Source organism: Lontra canadensis, unplaced genomic scaffold (genome assembly GCF_010015895.1).
Source record: "Lontra canadensis isolate GAN:19392208 unplaced genomic scaffold, GSC_riverotter_1.0 scaffold995, whole genome shotgun sequence".
In the NCBI taxonomy this organism is placed as follows: domain Eukaryota; kingdom Metazoa; phylum Chordata; class Mammalia; order Carnivora; family Mustelidae; genus Lontra; species Lontra canadensis.
The window spans coordinates 1-20,394 of NW_022631979.1; the positions used below are offsets into that span (position 1 = coordinate 1).

A 20,394-nucleotide genomic window follows, 5' to 3' on the forward strand; every position below is an offset into this window, starting at 1 on the left:
TTTGTTGTTTATGCAGTAAACTTAGATTGAACCTGCCCCTTCCCCCCCAAGAGGAAAGCGCTTAGAAACAGAACTGGTGAAATACGGCCAAATAGCCCCAATAACGGAGCACAGATACCAGGACATGTCAGGCTGGGCAAAAATAACGGAGCCCAGATACAAGGACGTGTCCGGCCAGGTGGAAACGGCCAATCAATGAAAGCGCACGTATTACCTCCCTACCCGCCAAGGATGAGCCAAGCCAGGTGGAGACATCCAATCAGGAAAGCACCTCTCTAACCACCCAAGAATGTGAGCCCTGCCTTTTGGGCGCCAATTCTGACCAGAGTGCTAGGCTAGTTCAAATACCTACTATAGGGTGAATTGTAATTCAATTGGCCACCTGTGTGTGGCCAGGCTCAACCACATGGCCTTTACTCTATAAAAGTTAGTCTGTGAGGCTGGGAGGGGTCGCCTCTCTGCAAGAGACAGCCCTGGCCGGTCAGTTCGATTCTTGATGCTTGGTGCGAAATAAAGCTTTGCTTGACCTTCGCTTTGTATCAGTCTCGTCCTTTTGTCCAGGGACCCTTTCAACCCTAGGTTAGGTTTTCCTCTCATCTTTGTCAGAACTCCATTGTCTTTCTTTTTAATCTTATTTTATTTATTTGAGAGAGAGAGAGAGTACAAGCTGGGAGACAGGCGGAGGGAGAGGGAGCCTGATGTCGGTGTGATGCTAGGCTTGATCCTAGGACCCTGGGATCATGACTTGAGCCGAACTTAACCAACTGAACCACCCAGGTGTCCCTAGAACCCCATTTTCTTTCTTTCTTTTTTTTTTTTTTTTTGAAGATTTTATTTTTTTATTTATTTGACAGAGAGAGAGATCACAAGTAGGCAGAGAGGGAGGGAGGAAGCAGGCTCCCTGCTGAGCAGAGAGCCCAATGCCCTGGGATCACAACCTGAGCTGAGGGCAGAGGCTTAACCCACTGAGCCACTCAGGCACCCCAGAACCCCATTTTCTTATCAGAGCTCTCCAACTTCATTAAGACAAAGTTCTGTAATTGATGTATGTTTTTCATACCATACCCGGATTCTCTTCTCCACAAAAATACTGGTAATGTGACTAGAACCTTGAAATGCAGGAATTTTTTTAACTGCGTTTGTTTGGTTTTGTTTTTGTTTTGGCGGGGAGGGGGTATTAGTATCTGTGAGCTTCTAGCTCAGAGCATGCAAGCAGATCAGGGAAGAAAGAAAGGAAAGAAAATCCTGTGGAACTTCTAGATCATGATGCTTTAAGAATTTCCCAGAGAATGTGGTTTGCCCACACTGTCAGGGGACCAGTAGTTATTGTGGGTTAATGGCCTGCCCTGTGGCTGAGAGGCCTAGAGGCTTGTCTGAGCTATAGCATGTGAAGATAGCCTGGTTCACCGGAAGTTTTTAATCCATACTTATAAAGGGAGTAGTTACTTTGTTATGAAAGCAATAAAGCCATGCTTGTTGGCTTTACTGAAAAATATAATTGTTTTATTAAAAATAAAGTTGTTTAGGGGCACCTGGGTGGCTCAGTGGGTTAGGCCGCTGCCTTCGGCTCGGGTCATGATCCCAGAGTCCTGGGATCGAGCCCTGCATCGGGCTCTCAGCTCGGCGGGGAGCCTGCTTCCTCCTCTCTCTCTGCCTGCCTCTCTGCCTGCTTGTGATCTCTGTCTGTCAAATAAATAAATAAAATCTTAAAAAAGAAATTAAAAAAAATAAAAATAAAGTTGTTTATCAAAAACAATCACATTAGTATTTTGCCTTTGGGAACTGGAAGCTTGAGCAGAGGAAGTAATTTTTTCATGTCTCTTTCTATAATCCCTCGATTTTCTGTTCACACACATACACACAATTCCTCTAGGAGGAAAAGATCACAGAACTATAGGACAAGTTCTGCTCCCACCTGCGCACGACTGTTCTGAAGTCTGCAATCTGGTCATTTCATATAAAGGGTATTTTAAACACTCGGGAAATGCCTCTTAATGTTAGTACCTATTGTGGACTGAATGTTTCTGTCCCTCCCAAATGTTGAAGCCCTTACCCACAGTGTGCTGGTATTAGGAGGTGAAACCTTCAGGAGGTAAATAGGTTTAGATGGAGTCATGAGAGTGGCACCCCATGATGGGACCTTGTGAAAAGACAAAGGTCACCTTGTAAAAATATGATGGTCACTGAGAAAGTAGTCATTTGAAGCCAGAAAAGGGATCTCACCAAGAACTGAGTGGTGCCACCACCTTGATTTTTTACTTTTCAGCCTCCAGAACTTTGAGAAGCAAATGTCTGTTGTTTGTGGTATTTCGTTATAGCAGCCTGAGCTAGGACACCACCCAAAACCTCTGAAAAGGTCAAAATTAAGACTGTGGCAATCTGTTTGAGAATGTATCCCCTATTTCTGCTTTCTATGAGAAGTTTCCTTTAGCTACTTGCTCACCTCAGCTCACCAGACAAGGTTTTCTAACAAGTGTCACATACTAGCACCGAGGGAGCAATTCCATAAGATCAGCAGAATGGACACCATTACCAAGTTTCCCCAAAGAAAGTCCTGAGAAGGCAGTCTCTCCTCTCGCTGCCGTAAGAAGACATTTAAAAATATCCAACATCTGAAGTCTTAATTTGATGAAAATTTTAAAATTCTCTCCTTACGAAGTTTTATTTGGCTCAGGACCACCCATGAAGGTCCCCCTCTGACGGGTGAGTTCTTGGCTCTTCTTCAAGCAGCAAAAGACTGGGCTCTCTGCCACAGGAACATTGGGAACTGGACTTCTACTGTCCTATGAATGCAACCCTGTGAACTACTTCCCCAGGACCCCCAGGGGCCAAGAGAAAAAAGGAGACTGAGGGAGCACCAACCCCTCACGGACAAGACACAGTAATGTGTGAGACCAGCAAGGAATAACATTCCCCAAACAAAAGTGATGGATTTGTACTGCTGGTAAATGTCGGTTTGGGTTGCCAAGAAAAGGGTGCCCTCTTAGAATGTGGCAATATGACTAGGTATACAACTTCTTTGGAGGGCCATTAGTCAGGAATTAGCAAAATTAGCAATGACAAATACTTTGATTAGGAAAGTCCACTTCCAGCAATCTCTTTTAGGGAAATCCATGCATAAGTGATAAGGCTATTTGTGTAAGGATGTTCTTTGAACAAGCATTTATAACAGTAAACATTAGAATCAATGTCACGTCCAGCAATTAAGGCATGTTTGTCTATACACTAATCCATCCAAAAATCAATCAATAAATAAAAATAAATTACCAAACAAACAAACAAGCAAACCACAAAACAATAACCCATCCATGGAAAGATAGCCATTTGTTTAAGATGAGGTAAATAACAGAAATGGTGACGAGATGCCACTGAAAAGTTACAGTAGCTAATGTTTACTAAACATTAAGTGGTCAAATGGTTTATATGCGCATCTCATAAAAATTTAAATTAATCCATGAAGGAAGTACTCTTATTCGCCCCCTCTTATAGACAAAGAAATCGAGGCACAGAAAACTCGTGATTTGTTCAAGCCACATGGTGGAAGAACCACAATTGCACCCCTAACTAGAGGCTTCACCGCGAGTGAAGACAGGTTTTGTCGCTCTCAATTCTTGGGATTTTCTATTTCCAGGATGTCCAGTTGTAAAAACCCAGCTTCGGGAAGTGAGGCTCTCTGCAGTGCCTCTGGGATAAAGAAAGGCCCAGACGCAGACTACTGAAAGAAATACCTTTGCTGAAAAATTCCTTCTTTTAGGTACTTTGATGCAACTTGGGTCTTCGGGCAGGATATTTTGGAGTCTGATTTAAAGTAGACAGAAGTTCAGAAGACTCGGAGGATAAATAAGTTCACTAGCAAGTAACCTAAGGTTCCAAGTCGCTGGGAAAAGAGACCGTCCCTGGGTGGGATCGAACCACCAACCTTTCGGTTAACAGCCGAACGCGCTAACCGATTGCGCCACAGAGACACGGAAGCTGCCTTTCCTCAACTCGTTTCCTGATCTCAAAAATTGCTTTCCAGCCTCTGGCTGGGGACATCTCATTCTCTCACTCCGGAAACCGGAGGAGCGGGAGACACTGAGGCCACCGGTCGTCTCACTGGGCACGTGTGAACATCGACACCGGGCCAGACACCCGGGGAACTCGGAGAGCCCAACGCCGGACCCACCGCCCCTCCGCCTGCTCCTCGCAGCCTCATCGCCGCCTGGCTCCAGAAGTGGCCCGCAGCCTCTCGGGCTGAAGTCATCCACCTTCCCATTCTTAACTCCCATTTCCTCCGGGCGCTCCCAGGGAGTCCCCGCAGGATCAGGCGGACGCGCGTGAGCTGGGCGCTACCCCCAAGGCCCCCAGCTCGCTGCAAGGGTAGACTCAACGGGGCCCGGCGGGCGTGGCTCGCGATGCACCGGGTGCCCCCGAGCGGGGCCGGGCCCTGGTAGGCACTCCCTAAATGGTTGGTGACGGATCCATTCCGCCGTGGGGGCCTAGGGGAGCCAAGAGTTGCAGTGTGGGCATTTGAGTCCTACGAGGGGCTCGGGAGAGGGAAGACCGCAAAGGTTTCTCCGAAGCGGACGAGCTTTGGTTCCCAGAGCTGATCGAGAATGCGGCGAAAATTCCGACTTTGGACTCGTGCGCCCTAGGATGGACCTGAGTCCCCACCCTGAACCGCCACGCAGCAGCTTAGTATGGCTTCGGCGGTCCGGGGCCGGGGTGTCGAGGGTTGAACACCCAGGAAACTGGACAAAAGAAGCAGCGAGGAGGCGTGGGCAGCGTGGTGAGGGGTGGGGGAGAGGGCGCGAGCACTCAGCCTCTGAACAAAAGGCCGATTTTCCTTAATTTCGATCATCCGCCACTTGCCGTCTCTTGTGTGCGGTTGGTGCTCTCAACTCTGAAAAACAGTTTTCCTCCTTTAAATGCCTGGTTTACAGACGGCAGCGCCGTAAGATGTCACTCTTTGGACCTGGCGACCTCCCAAACGCGGGCATCGGAGCTGCTGGGGGGGCCCACAGTCCCTGTTCATGGCTGCAAACCGTACCCCTGGGGGGAATCGGCCCGACCCCAGCCCCTCGCCCCGCGCCCGAAACCGGCTGTGCGCTCCTCCGCGCCCCTGCGCCCTGCAGAGGAATGTGGACAATGGTGAAGTCTGTACTTCCAGGAAGTGCACTCTCAAAGACAACCGGAGGAGAGGCTGCTGAAGAATTCTAAAGAAAGGGGTGTCCGAGCGAACTTATTATTATTACTGGAGTAAAGTAAGAATGCTTGTACTGAGTCGGACGATGACCGCTGTAGCTTTAATCCCACATAAATAGAGCGGAAAAGTTCCCTACAGCTTTGTAGCTTTGTAGCCATTTGAGGGCTACTTCCAAGCAGGCACTCACGGTTTTTTTTTTTTTTTCCTTTATAAACGTAGCTAAAAATATTCTATTTATTAACATGTGCGTTCCTTTGAGTCTCAATTTACTTTCCCAACAGCCCCCCAAGAAGAGGCGGAGAACACGCGGGGCTAGGGCACAGAAAAATGCACTTGGCGTCACGTCAACTTTCACCTGAGCCTAAAGAACTTGGAGAAAAGCGCCCCCCTCGTGGACGGTTGGAAAATTCCAGTAACAGGGCTAAGGAGGTGAGGATCCGTGGTAAGCCTCGGTGGGACCCCTTGGGATGGACTGAAAATCCTTTTATCCTGGAGGTCCTTTCCATGGAAGTCTGGGGTTCAATCTGGACGGAAACTAGCACCGAGAGAGGCCCTTCTAAAAGGCCCGGGGCGGGGGCTGGCATTGCTCCCTCAGCCGAACCCCATCTCCACGCAGCACTTTTCATCCGCTACGCTGGCCCCTCCTTGAACTCAGAAGTTGGAAGATCCTAGGCCTGGACTGTGATTTAGTGCCCATCAGCCGTGGGCCGGAGGAAATCTATTAAACTCTCTACAAACCTATTTCCAGATTAGCCACACGCCGAGGTCTTGGCTCAGTATCTTACATTTGAGCAACGATTCCAAGCTGCTAGGGGGAAAAAAAGAAGCGCACCTACTTCTCCCGTCTTGCTAGCTCAGTTCGTAGCGCTCACGACTTCTAATTTTAGGGTCCTGAGCATCGCCCAGCGTCCAGTGAATTTTATTTGTCTCCCGATTGGGTACCCTCCGTGGCCAGGGCCGTGCGGATCCCCGAGGTAGCCACGAGGGGGCGCGCCGTCCCTTCCCCTTGGATCTCGGCTCCCAGAACCGCTTCTTTCCCTCATCCAACTCCCCTACCCCAGTTTGGATGGTAAATAATAAAGATGTCCAGTTTCACTTTCTCTGAGACTGGCACAAACCAAGATTCTTATTCTTTACCACCCCAACTGTAGGATCGTCTTGAGTTGCGGCATGGGAGGTTTGGTTGCATAAGCTCAGCTGCCCAGCTCGGAGGCTACCTCATTCCCTCTGCGGCTACCAAACTATAGGAAAAGGCTCAAAGACAACTGGTTTTGAAAGTAACTGATATCTTCTGTAATTTTAAATGTTCTGTTCTATGCATTAAGAAGTCTTATTCCTGGGATGCTTGGGTGGCTCAGTTGGTTAAGCCTGGGAGGGTGGTTGAGACTGAGCCCTGTATGGGGCTCTGCGCTCGTCGGGAGTCTGCTTAACATTTCTCCCTCTACCCCACCCCTCCCCCATAAATAAATCTTTAAAAGCTTTATTCTAAGGAGCATGTGCACCCTCTACGCCCCCCCCCCAACCCAAATAAGTAAATCTTTAAAAGCCTTATTCCAAGAAGCATGTGCAGGTTTCAGCAGACCACAAAAGGGAGTCTTCTGTAGAAAAAAAGGTTTGAAATTTGCATGCTTGGGAGAAAAGACCCGGTGCACCCAGGAGTGAGGCTGGGGAAGAGAATGGGGAGAAGATTCAGAACTAAGAGCTATGGAACTGGGGAAGAGGAGAAAGGAGATACATTCTAGGGACTGGTCCCCACTAAAGACAGTTTGTCTTTCTGGGCCTCCCCTCCAACCTTTGTCTTTCAAAGCAGCCTCTTCACTCTTCCACTGTCTCACTCTTCCACTATCTGATTCTGAGAATTCTGGCATTTTCTACTAGGTCTACTAGGCCTACATAAAGTTCGTTCTACCAGCACCAGGAACCTTACAGTTGTCCTTTTGCTAATCCTCTCTTTTGTAGTCCTAGGAGAGTCTGTGGGTAAGGCAAAACTTTACCTCTACCGTCTTAGGGACTCCATATGGGCCTGAGAATTAAGTTGACACAAGACAGATTAATAGGAGAAAAGCACACTGATTTTTACACCAACATGGGAGGTCCAATAGGAAAATGAAAATCCAAAGAAGTGGGTAGGCCTAAATGTTTTTATACTGGGTTGAACAAAGGGAGGCAATTATAAAAAAGCAAGACATATGGGAAGATTAAAGGAGGATATAAATTATTTTAACAAGGTCTGTACCGATTTCTCTGGGCCCTGACTTCCTGTCTCACATGACAAGAATGCTTCTTTCCTCCTGATACAGTGAGGGCATCTTTCACACGTATCTCCTGCTTTCAGGAAGTTGAAAAGGGAGCGCACTCTTCCTGCACCTGCTGTCAGAGGTGTCAGAGCGCTCTTCCTGCACCTGCTGTTTTCCAGGTGCCTTTAGCTCAAAACAATCCTTATGTCAAAGTGTCATACTTTGGGGCACCTGGGTGGCTCAGTTGTTAAACGTCTGCCTTCGGCTCGGGTCATGATTCCGGGGTCCTGGGATCGAGCCCCGCATTGGGCTCTCTGCTCAGCAGGGAGCCTTCTTCACCCTCTCTCTCTGCCTGCCTTTCTCCCTACTTGTGATCTCTCTCTGTCAAATAAATAAATAAAATATTTTAAAAAAAAAAGTGTCATACTTTGGGGTGGAGTATATTGCCACTCTTCAAGCTCAAGCATGGGAATATGCCCAGAGAACAGCATAGTTAGTTCAGATCTCCTTGTGATACTGTGGGGTCACCATGCTGAAAGTGAGTCCAGAAGGCCCAGATCATACTTAGTATTTGTTAAAGTAAAAACAAAACCCTTCACCTAGGTCATTTGTAAATGTGGAAGATAGTATTCAAATTATTTAGAAATCAGTAATCTAGGGACCCCTGGGTGGCTCAGTCGGTTAAGCATCTGCCTTTGGCTCAGGTCATGATCCCAGGGCTTGCTCAGCTGGAGACCGCTTCCCTTCTGCCTGCTGTGTGCCGCTCACTCTCTCTGACAAATAAGTAACTAAAACCTTCATAAATAAATAAATAAAACAATAAAACAAGGATTTAAAAAATAGAAACCAGTAATATATGTAAAAATCCTTCATCTAATCTTTTTAAAAAGTTTCTGAAAGCACTTTATTTCTTTAGTTTCGTTCTTTAACCTCTACACCCAACATGGGGCTTGAACTCACAACCTCAAGATCGAGTCACATGCTCTAATGAGTAAGCCAGCTAGGCACCCCTAAAATCTTTCATTTTATTTTTATGTTAAGATTTTATTCGTAAGTAATCTCTATACCCAACTTGGGGCTCGAACCTACAAACCCGAGATCAAAAGTCTCATGTTCCACAAACTGAGCCAGTCATTTTAGGCACCTTCACCTTAAAGGCACTGGGAAGAATTCAGGGCTTCTACCCACAACTCTAACATAGCAATACCACCAGATTAGTCTTCTCACTTTAAACAACCACAAAGATGGACAAAATATGTGAAGGGTCTGTTTACAGACACTGGACAGAGGTAGTACAAGGCTGTGATTCCATGAGAGAGGGTTGAGGTTGGTACAGCAATCTGGAATCCCAGGACAATACAGTGTTCACACTGAGTTGTGAAGGCAGACATCAAAATTACGGCAGCTGAAGTACCAGGAATCTTCAGCACAGAGCATCAGAAAGGAGAAAACAGTTTAGATGCCAGTTTTCAGAAGTCCACATTAGGTCTCCTGCCGGTCATTTGCTGAGTGTAAAGCAGCTCATGCGCAGAGAGCTACTATCCAATCTGGCTTACCAGAGGACAGATGCTACAAGATGGCAAACAACAGATCCTAGAGATCAGTGCCGGCAACACTGGGACTCAGGCCCTGTTAACAACTCTACCACTCTGAGTATTGAGGTGATACACCAGAACTGCTCTGTTTTAGGTGTGAAGACGACACCCTAGTGTCAAGCTTACTTTTGACCCTCCCTAACAAATATTAAAACCAAGCCCTGATAAGATTAACAGAGGGAGGAGCCGGGGTTTCCAGGTTGAGTCACACCAACTTAGAGAGCTTTAGGAAACCCCTTGGACTTTCCAAAGATCCACCTAAACAAAACGTAAATCCCGTGCTACACAAACTCCAGGTCACGCATTAGTCATCAAATTGGTTAGCAGAACATATATTGAATACTGTTTGGAGGAAGTTATCAGAATCTGGAATCTCTACAATGTATCATTCAAAATGTGCTATAAACAATAAAAAGTACTAGACACTCAAAGAAACAACAAAATGAAGGCCCATTTAATTCATACTTAAAAAAAAAAAACCCAGCAGTCAAGAGAAACCAGCTCTCAGGGTATTAATTTTAGCAGACTTCAAAATACATATATATGTATACATTACATATGTATATTTTATATAATTATTTGTAAGTAATATACATGGAACAAAAGGAATATGCAATATCATTGAGTGTCCTGGGTTTTTTGTTTTTTTTTTTTTAAGATTTTATTTATTTATTTGACAGATAGAGATCACAGGTAGGCAGAGAGGCAGGCAGAGAGAGAGAGGAGGAAGCAGGCTCCCCGCCGAGCAGAGAGCCCGATGCGGGGCTCGATCCCAGGACCCCGAGATCACGATCTGAGCTGCAGGCAGAGGCTTTAACCCACTGAGCCACCCAGGCGCCCCCCTGGTTTGTTTTTTAAGATTTATTAATTCATTTTGAGAGAGAGAGAGAGAGAGAGAGAACCAACAAGACAGGTAGAGGGAGGGGAGAAAGATTCTCAAGCAGACTTTGGGCTGAGAGCCAAGCCCTATGCAGGCGATTTAACAATCCTTAAATCACGACCTCCGCCAAACACTTAACCCACTGCGTCACCCAGTTGCCCCCGTTTTGTATTCTAATAAAGGAACTGACACAAAAAAAATGAAAATCATAGAAAGAATCAAGTATTTCACAGGGTTGCATATACTCTAAATTAGCAACCAATATATGATGCTGTTACTTGAAAGTTTGGGAACCAAGTGGTAGAAATGGGAGTGGCTCCTCTCACTATTACCCCTAGGGATATACTAGTGAACATTGTGCTTCCCACCTACGTCTGTAACTTTGATCTGTTGATCCAGCAGTCTTAGTTCCCAAGTCTTAGTTCCCAAGGGCAACTTGGGCTGCTACTACACAATGGCCGTAAGGAGGAGTATTTGAGGAATGCAGAAAAGCCCTCAGAAGACCCTTTGGAACTCTCATTGCTCTCTGATTGAAAGTCAATGGAAATCGCAACAATCCAGTACAGGTAACACAGAGAATGGTCCAGAGACTCTAGGAATGAGGATTTATGGATCACTCCACCAGGCAAGATAACTGCTAACACAGAAGTGTGGTGCTTGCTGAGGGCAAAAGAAATACGGAATTAGTAGTGAAGACAGTGATAATAAGAAGACAGTTATAAATACCAGTGGCAGTTGCAGAAGTGAGGTAAGTATGTATGAGTATTTCTTCCTTATTTTGATACAAATATTTTTGCGTATGTATGAACCAATATTTTCCTCTTTCCTTTTCCATCCCACTACGAGCTAACAAATATGTGTTGATAGTACTCAACTTTTAATCTAAGTAGGGGGAATGACGGTGATTCAACTGGAAGAGGAATGAACATCATGCAAAGACAAGGGATTTTATTCTTGGGGGGGGGGCTGGCATGTTTTCACTCTTTGAAGAGAGCATGATTTTCCTATTGTCTTTAATACTGAAAGTTAAGAGTGATTTTTTTAACTTTTTTTTTTAAGATTTTATTTATTTATTTGACAGACAGAGATCACAAAATAGGCAGAGAGGCAGGCAGAGAGAGAGGAAGAAGCAGGCTCCATGCTGAGCAGAGAGCCCAATGTGGGGCTTGGACCCCAGCCGAAGGCAGAGGCTTTAACCCACTGAGCCACCCAGGCGCCCCAAGAATGATTTTTTTTTTTTAAGATTTTATTTATTTATTTGACAGACAGAGATCACAAGTAGGCAGAGAGGCAGGCAGAGAGGCAGCAGAGAAGGAGGGGGAAGCAGGCTCCCGATGAGCAGAGAGCCGGATGCGGGGCTCAATCCCAGGACCTGAGATCATGACTTGAGCCAAGGCAGAGGCTTTAACCCACTGAGCCACCCAGGCGCCCCCCCCAAGAATGATTTTGAGCAGGAGGACTACCACACAGACACCAAGTCTGTAAGAGGTGGACTGTGGTGGATTTGTGTCAATGTTCATTCTAAACTGGAAGCACATTTTCCAGAATTCCTATTCGTGCACAGTTCTGCGTTAGCTTAACGTTATCAGTTTGGAAGGTGGAAATGGAAGTGGCTGCCGTATTCTTTTAGAACCCTGAGAAGGACAGCTCACACATGCAACTTTATCAGCTGATTTATTTTTCTGGGCATATGGCAGTAGGCAGGCTTGTTTTAACAACTCTTGCCCTATCTTCCGCGGTTTCTTTTGTTCCTTGACACTACCAGCTAGATACTCCTTATGTTAAGATTGAAAGTTTGGAGTACTGAGACAAGCTCTACGTCTTTCCCTTTTTATGGGGTTCACTGTCCCACTCTGTGCCCCTGCCCCACTCTCTCCTTGTAAAGCTAGCTTTGTTGAACCCTACACAAACAAACCCCTCTTACTACTGAAATCGCGGAACGTCCCTGAAATAATGTTTCTTAAAAAACCAGCAGATAAGAGCCACACAACTCCTCAACTAAAACCAACTACCCAAAAGAACTAAAACACAGTGTTGGATAAATATGCCAAAATAGCCCAATGACCTAAAACCTGTACCCTAATGCCTGCTCTACAACAACCGACAGTACTTACCAGACACGAAACACTGTAAATCCTACGAAAAGAAAAAAAAAAAAAGCCGGCATGTACTTGGACAGTAACATTGAAATAACCATATCAAAGCACAACACAAAACGAAGTGCAAATCCCAACACAGTTACCGAACAAAAGCTAATCCCTACTTTTCAACAAAAGCTGCCAGGGGAAAGCGCGAACGCAGTCCCCCACTACCACAAATTATGCAGTCGAGTTTTCCACATTTGGGGAAATCGCAGGGGTCAGCACATCCGGAGTGCAATGGATAAGCCTCGCCCTGGGAAAACCACCTTCGTGATCATGGTATCTCCCCTGCCAGGTAAGTATGACTTCCACCCCCTACGCCCCACACCAGCGGCACACGCCTTGCACTCTTCACACACGCCCACTTCTCTCCCCACCACTCTTGAGCCTCCCGACGCCTTCCACGCACGCAGCACAACGAACCTCCGTCAACCGCCCCGCACTCCTTCCCGGAGCCCCGGAGATCCCATTGTATTTAGGCGGTAGCGGTCGAATCATCAGCCCCTGCGCTGCCATATTTACATAAGGCACGCCCTCCTCGTGACGTCACAACAACCCTGACCTCCGGCCTAACTCCGCCCTCCCACTCACCTCTCTCCGGCCCCCCCTCGTCCCGTCTTTCCTTCCCAGCCCCATCCGCCGCGGCGGCGGGCGTGGGTTCTGAACCTCTGTTGGCCTGCAAGGAACCTGACAGGCTGTTCCTGTCTCTGTACCTTTCTTCAAATAATGCCTTTCAGTGTGTAAAATAGAACAAAGGAAAGGGGTTCCTTTCAGATCCAGTCAGTCAGCTTTGTGATTGCAGCACTGTGTGTACATCTATTAAAACTCACGAGGCATCACAACTGGTGGCGAAATCTAGTCCGTTCTTCAAAGTTCAGTTGCATGCACGGAACATCTCATTCATTTCACTTTCTAACCCTTCGATATGGGAAAGTTTTGAATTTTTTTTTCCCTTCTAGTCCTTTTCTGGAACACACGTTATTCTGAAAGCAGAAAGAGTTAAGGGTCCTCAAACAAAGCCTAGACGTCGCTTTCGGGACACAGGGTAAGTCATTTTTGGCCCAATTGTTTTCCCTGATCTCTGACGCCCTACCTCGCTCCTCGCCTGAGCACACTTCTCCAGGAACTTCCCAGGAGGTGTCAGAATTACAAAGCAATGCAAAACCTTTAGTTAAGAATTTTAAGGGAATTCAAGAGAGTGCAAAAGCTAACAGTCTCTACCAACGCTAGGAATTAGCCTAACCGTATCAGAGACAATAAATCAATGGTAAAACTCCCAGTACCTTTTCCAAAAGTAAACAAGACCCTGTACTCCTTACCAGAGATAAGGAGCCCTAGACCCCACCCAGCATGCCCAAAGCCCCTCTTCCCCCTGGCCAACTACCTCTGCTGCATCAAAGTGTTATTCTCCGCCCTAGGAGGAGCACCAGCTTCATTAACATAACATTAGATGCACCTTAGAGGCCTGTTTTCTAACTGGGATTGCAACATTCTGTCTGCCTTTACAGGCTATGACCAAATCCCCCTTTTCTGAGAATCCTAACCCTAGCTAGAAAGAACCTACTTGGGGAGCCGCAGCTTTAGAACTTATTCCCCCTCCCCTTCCCATGATATCCTTATTTGCTGCAAAGTTTCCTTTGTGGGGCAACTCCACCTGGTGTAGTCTCTACCTGTCACTCACCAAGGGGCGGGGGGCGGGAGTCATGTTAGTTTGGTTCCAACTCACGCTTGGACCTCCTGAACTCATCCCTCTTTTCCTGAACTAAATGTCTGGGGTTTTTTTGTTTGTTTGTTTTTTAAGGATTTCATCTATTTATTTGACAGAGAGAGAGAGAGAGATCACAAATAGGCAGGGAGGCAGACAGAGAAGGGGAAGCAGGCTCCCCCCTGAGCGGAGAACCGGATGCCGGGCTCAATCCCAAGACGGTGAGCTCATGACCTGAGCCGAAGGCAGAGGCTTAACCCACTGAGCCACCCAGGCGCCCCTGAATGGCTGTTTTTGACTCCCTTGCTTTTACTTTGGTTTCTAGCAAGTGTTGTGGAGGTCAACCTCCCAATCTAATTGAACCTGTGAATGTCAAAGAAAGAATCAACGGAAGCTACAGAGAACTACAAAGTGGTAAGCGAGAGTGGCACTAGTGCCTTCAGTTGTTGTTGTTTTTAATTACATCTCTCAGTTAAATTGACTTTGATCCAAAGAAGGGCATTGCTAAAAAGAAAACCGCAGACCCAGAATGGCTTCACATAGATTGAGATGCCAAATCCGTAGAGGAGGAGGACTTAATACCTAAGCTAACTGAAGTTTCACACTGTCCCGTCAGAAATGTAATCTTGAACCAGTCAACGTGGAGTTTCCTGGTCAATACTAGGAAGTTTTCTGATAGATCCCCTTTTTCTCCCCTTGCCTAACATTACATTCCTTGTTAATGAATTCCCTCCTCCTCCTCATCTCCCCCCCACTCCCTTCCCTTCTTTAATGCCCTCTCTCCTCCTCTGAAACCTTTTTGTTTCAACTCAGTGGAGCTCTCCTCTACTTGCTAGACAGAATGATGCCATATTCATGAATTGTTAATAATAAAGCTAATTAGATTTTTAAATGTACTTGGTTGAATTTTTTTTTTTTTTTTAACATTTACTTATTTGACCGCAGAGAGAGGAACATAAGCAGGGGGAGTGGGAGACCCAGACTCCCCATGGGGCTCCATCCCTGGGACCTGGGAGCATGACCTGAGCCAAAAGCAGACACTTCATGACTGAGCCACCCAGGTGCCTCTGAATTCGGTTTTTAAACATGTATTAGGGTAAAGTTTGCCTCCTAGAATTAGTCAGGGAATGTTCTGTCTTCTATTTTCTGAAAGATATTGTAGAGAATTGGTATTGTTTCCTTAAACTTTAGGTAGAATTCAGCAGTGAAACTAGGTCTGGTTTTGTTTTCAGAAGCTTATTGAGTCCATTAGGCCTTATTTCTCCTTGTGAGAGTTTGCGTAAATTGTGTCTTTCAAAGATCTGGTTCATTTCATCTAAGTTATCAAATCTGGGAGCAGTTGTTCCTTATAGTCCTTTACGGTAATTTAATGTCCGCGCAATCAGTACTAAGGGTCTTCCATTTCTCGTATTACTAATTTCTATGTTCTCTATTTCTCGTTTAGTTTGGCTAGAGGTTCATCAGTTTTATTCATCATTCCAAACAAACTAGCTTTGGATTTCATTGATTTTTCTCTATTAATTTCGTTTCTAATTTTTATTGATTTCTGCTCATTTTTATTTCTTCTCATCTTACTTTGTTTTTTGAATTTCCCAAAGTGAAATCTTACTGATTTTAGATCTTCTTTGCTAACACACGCACTTCCACGAACGAACTACTCTTGCTACATCCCACACGTTTTTTAAAAAGGTTTTGAGAGAGGGGGAGAGCAAGCGAGTGAGCCAGTGTACACAGGTGGGGAGGAGTGGCAGAGGGGGAGGGAGAAGCTCCATCCATGGACCCCAGGATCATGACCTGAGCTGGAGGCAGACACGTAACTGAGCCACCCAGGTGCTCTCATCCCAAACATTTTTTTTTTTTTAAGATTTTATTTATTTGACAGAGCGAGCGAGCGAGCGCACAAGCAGGCAGAGCAGCAGGCGGGGGGGGGGGGGGGGGGGGGGGGGGGGGAAGCAGGCTCCCCACCCAGCAGAGAGCCTGACTCGGGGCTCAATCCCAGGACCCTGAGATCATGACCTGAGCAGAAGGCAGAGGCTTTAACCCACTGAGCCACCCAGGCGCCGCCCAGACATTTTTATAAGCAGTATTTTCATTTTCATTTAGCTCAAAATAATTTCTCTTGAGAATTTCCCATGTAGTATTCAAAGTGTGTTGTGTAATCTCCAAATTGGGGTTTTCCAGCTGTTGATTTCCAGTTTTGTTCCATCGTGGTCTGAGAGCGTGCATTGTATTTCTAGTTGGAAATCTCCGACTCCAATCAGTAGTGAATCTGTTTATTTCTCCTTACAGTTTCTGTCAGTTTTTGCCTCATGTGTTCTGTTCTTAGGCACTTATTCATCGAGTATTATTATACCGTCTGGATAACTGACCCCTTTATTATGTAACACCACTTTTTATTCCTTGTAGTTTTTCTTGCTCTTAAGTATATTCTGTCTGAAATCAATATAACCACTCCAGTTTTAATTAGTATCAGTATGGTATACTTTCGCTCTCTCTTTTAATTTACCTGTGTTTGTAAGTTGCTTTTTAAAATGTTTTGAGAGAGAGAGAGATCAGGAGCAGGGAGGCAGGGGTAGAGGAAGAAACAGACTCCCTGCGAGGCAGTCTGATGTGGGACTCCATCCCGGGACCCTACGTTCCTAACCTGAGCCCAAGGCAGACGTTTAACTCACTGAGCCACCCAGGCGCCCTAAAGTAAGCTTCTTACAGGCAACATAGAGTTGGGTCCTGTTTACCACTCTGATAGTCTGTTTTTTAACTGATGTATTTAGACCATTTAAAGTGATTACTGACATAGTTGAACTAGTACCTACCAGATCTGCAACCGTTTCTATTCACTGCCTATGTTCACTGTTCCTTTTCTCTTCCATTCTTTTTCAGTCTTCTATGGTCTTAAGTGAGCATTTTACAGGACTCTATTTTCTCATCTCTTAGAATATCAATTCTGTTTCTTTTTAAAATGTTTTAGTGACTGCCCTGTAGTTTGCAATATACATTTCCCAGCCATCTGGGTCAACTTGCGAATGACACTATAACGCTTCACAGACAGTGCAGGTCCTTGTAACAGAGCATTCCCAATTCCCTCGACTGCCCTTTAGAATGTTGCTGTTTGCTCATTTAATTTCTCCACAAGCTATAATCATCTAAGACACACACACACACACACACATTATTTTTAAAAGATTTTATTTGAGAGAGCGAGCGAGCGCTCGAGCCTGAGCAGGATGGGGGCCAGAGGGAGCAGCACACTCCCTCCTGAGCAGGGAGCCAGATGTAGGACTTGATCCCAGGACTCTGATATCACGACCTGAGCGGAAGACGGCCACTCAACCGACTGACTGAGCCACCCCAGCGCCCAATATAATTATCTAATATAGTTTTGCTATATTATCATTTTGAACAAATTGTTATCTGTTAGATCAGTTAATAAGATTTTATTTTCATTTATTCTCATTTTATTTAGTTGGTGGAGATTTTTTTACAGCACTTTAAATATTTCACTGTACTCTCTGTTCTTGATTGTATGGTTTCTGCAGAGAATTCTGATGTAATACTCAATCCTTGTTATTCTATAACCAGGATGTTTTTTTCTTCAGGCTTCTTTCAAGATGTGCTCTGTGTCTTTGATTTTGTGCACTTTAAGTATTATATGCTGTGATGGTTAATCTTATGTATCAACCTGGCTGGGCCATGGAGTCCAAGTATGTGGTCAAACGTTATTCTGGATGTTTTCTGTGAAGGGAGTTTTTTGGATGAGAATAACGTTTCAATCAGTGGATTTTAACTGAAGCGGAATGCTCCCTATACTGCTGCCAGGTCTCCTCCAGTAGGTTGAAGGCTTCCACAGAACAAGCAAGGAGGAGCTCAGCCAGCAGACTGCCGTTAGACACCAGCTCTATCTAGCCCTTCTCTGAGTCTCCAGCCTGCTGAGCTCTCTCACCAGATGGGACTCATCAAGCCTCCACAGTCCCATAAGCCATTTTGGTACCAGGAGTTGCTCTAGAGGAACAGACTCTTCAGAATGTCTTTTAATGGGTCCGGGGTTTCTGGAATTGGCTCTCTGATCTGATTCGATTGAAAGACACTAAAAACTCTATTTCCAGTAGTAAAAACAGTGCTGCTAGTCCATGGTATAACGTGGCAATAGAGATATGCAAAGTATCACTGGATACTCCTGCTCAAGCACCTAGAAAAGGCAGGGATTTGGGGGACTATGTATATGATACTTGAACATTTTTGTCAAACTAACAAAGGAGACTGGCTCACCCCATCATCAAATAGAAATGGTACATACGAAATAGGGCCCAAGCAGGCCCTGAAGGTACAAGGAAGTTACATGAAGAAGGGGCACGAATGCCTATGGTCCCCATTCCTGCTACACGACCCCTCTCATGGCCTGCACCCAGGGCCTCATGGGGCATTCCCTACAATTCACATAGAAAGAGAAGACTGGAGCCCCGTTTGCATATGGTTCTGCCTGATATGCAGGCACCGCCCAAAGGGGGACAGCCTTAGCATGACAGCTCTTTCTGGGGCAGCCCTTCCAGTGAGTGGAACTCTGAGTAGTATACCTGGTGTTTCATCTTACTCAGAAGCGACATGTTGATCATGCTGATCGGTGACAAGGGAGCCCGGGGAAGAAGTATGTGGATAGACTTCTCAGAATGAGCGCAGACATGAGGATGTTAATAGTCGTGTGGGTAAGAGGACCTGTTCTGTGGACACCAGTCTGCTTCTTTCCCCAGCCACCCACTCTGGCATCACCCAATGGGCTCCTGAACAAAGTGGTCATGGTGACAAGGATGGAGGTTATGGGCAGGTTCGGCAACATGGGATCTCTACTCACCAAGGCTGGCCTGCCTACAGCTACTGCTGAGTGCCCAGTCTGCCAGGAGCACAGACCAGTCACCAAGACAGCACCATATTCCCGGGTCAAATACGGACAACTCCCTAGTGGCAGATCCGTGACATCGGGCCACTTCCATCATGGATGGCACAGTCTTTTGTTCTCACTGGAACAGACACTCTGAGCACAGGTTTGCCTTCCCTGCACACAACGCTTCTACCGAAACTCCTGTCCGTGCACTTGTAGAATGCCTTATCCGCCCCTACAGCATGCCACACAGCATTATTTCTGGTTACGAACTGGATTTTGCCTCCCCGGCCACCAAACTCATAGGTGTGCGCCTAACTCCCAATGGGCCTGCTTGGAGATAGGGCCTTTAAGGAGGTAACTCAGGTTATGAGGTCCAGTGGGGCCCTTAATCCAATGGGATTGGTGTCCTTGTAAGAAGTGGAAGAGGCATCCGAGCTAGCAGGGTGTGCGTGTGTGTGTACGTGCGCACAAGCCCGCACACGTACACGTAAGCACAGAGGAAAGGCCATATGAGGACACAGAGAAAAGGCAGCTCAGGAAAAGAGTCTTCACCCAAAAAAACGCTAGCACCATGATGTTGGACTTCTCACCTCCAGAACTCTGAAATAATTGTTGCTGTTTAAGCTATGGTATCTCGTTATGACCGCCTAAGCAGACTATAAACCCGTTCTGCTCAGGGAAGTCACTTCACAGAATACCAAGTGCAGCAGGAGCCCACGCTTGGGGAATTCACGAGTCTGACCATGATCCCCACCATCCGGAAGCAGCTAGCGGGAGAAACCAGTGGGACGGCCTCCTGAAGACTTAGTTACAGTGCCAACTGCCACCTGGGTTGCAACACCTCGAAGGGCTGAGCGAGATTCTCCAGGAGGCCGCATATATGCTCTGCGTTGGTGTCCAAGACGTGGTGCTGTTTCTCCCACGGCTGGGATGCATGGGTCCAGGCCTCCAACAGTAGAAACAGGAGTGATATCGTTCACTAGGACCTCTAGTGACCCTAGCAAAACCTTTGCTTCCCGTCCCTGCAGCCTTTTGCTCTCTTGTTTGACTTACGCTTTTCCCTGTACGGCCACGCTTTCCAGCTCAGGTGTGCTCTTCTAATCCTAGAACCGGCAGTTTATCAACAGCCTTGCTAACGTTAACTTAGCCCCGTCACCAGGCAAGTGTCACAGGATTTGACAGGTAAAGAAGCACAGGACTGTCCCTGTTGTTTGGTGTTAGGGACTGAACTGTGCTCCCTACCCTCACCCCGAATTCTTATGTTGAATCCTAACGCTCCATGTGACTGTGTTTGGAGGTAGGGCCTTTAAGGAAGTAATAATCGTTAAATGAGGTTGGTAAGATGGGACCCTGCTCTAACTGAACTGTTGTCCATACCAAGAGGAGGAGGAGGCACCAAAGCTCTCTCCTGATCACAGAGAAAAGGCCATTCAGGGACAGAGTGAGAAGGCAGCCTTCTCCAAATGCTGGAAAGAAGTCTCATCAGAAGCCAACTCTGGTCTTCTGGCCTCCAAAACCGTGAGACTATGTCTGTTGTTTAAGCCACCCAACCTGTAGTACCTCGTTATTGAAGCCCAAGCAGGATGCATGTAATCAGGATGCATTCACTGACTCCGGCTACGTAACTGGAAGTGAAAGTATGTTTTGGAATAAGCACTGTCCAATTTCACGGTCTGCATATCGTGTCTTTTGCACTGATCGTGCCTTCCTTAGTTACACGTATATTGAAGCCCCAGGCAAGGACCACAGAAACACAGGCAAAATGGGGGGGGGGG

General features: G+C 46.3%; 2 non-coding genes across 2 annotated transcripts; both read right to left on the minus strand.

The window, feature by feature from the left end:
* Window positions 1-3,891: 3,891 nt before the first annotated feature.
* Window positions 3,892-3,965, minus strand: TRNAN-GUU. The gene has a single exon. It is a non-coding gene; the product is annotated as a tRNA-Asn (tRNA).
* An 8,212-nt stretch (window positions 3,966-12,177) lies between these two features.
* Window positions 12,178-12,341, minus strand: LOC116863372. The gene has a single exon (XR_004381814.1). It is a non-coding gene; the product is annotated as a U1 spliceosomal RNA (small nuclear RNA).
* Window positions 12,342-20,394: the final 8,053 nt, after the last annotated feature.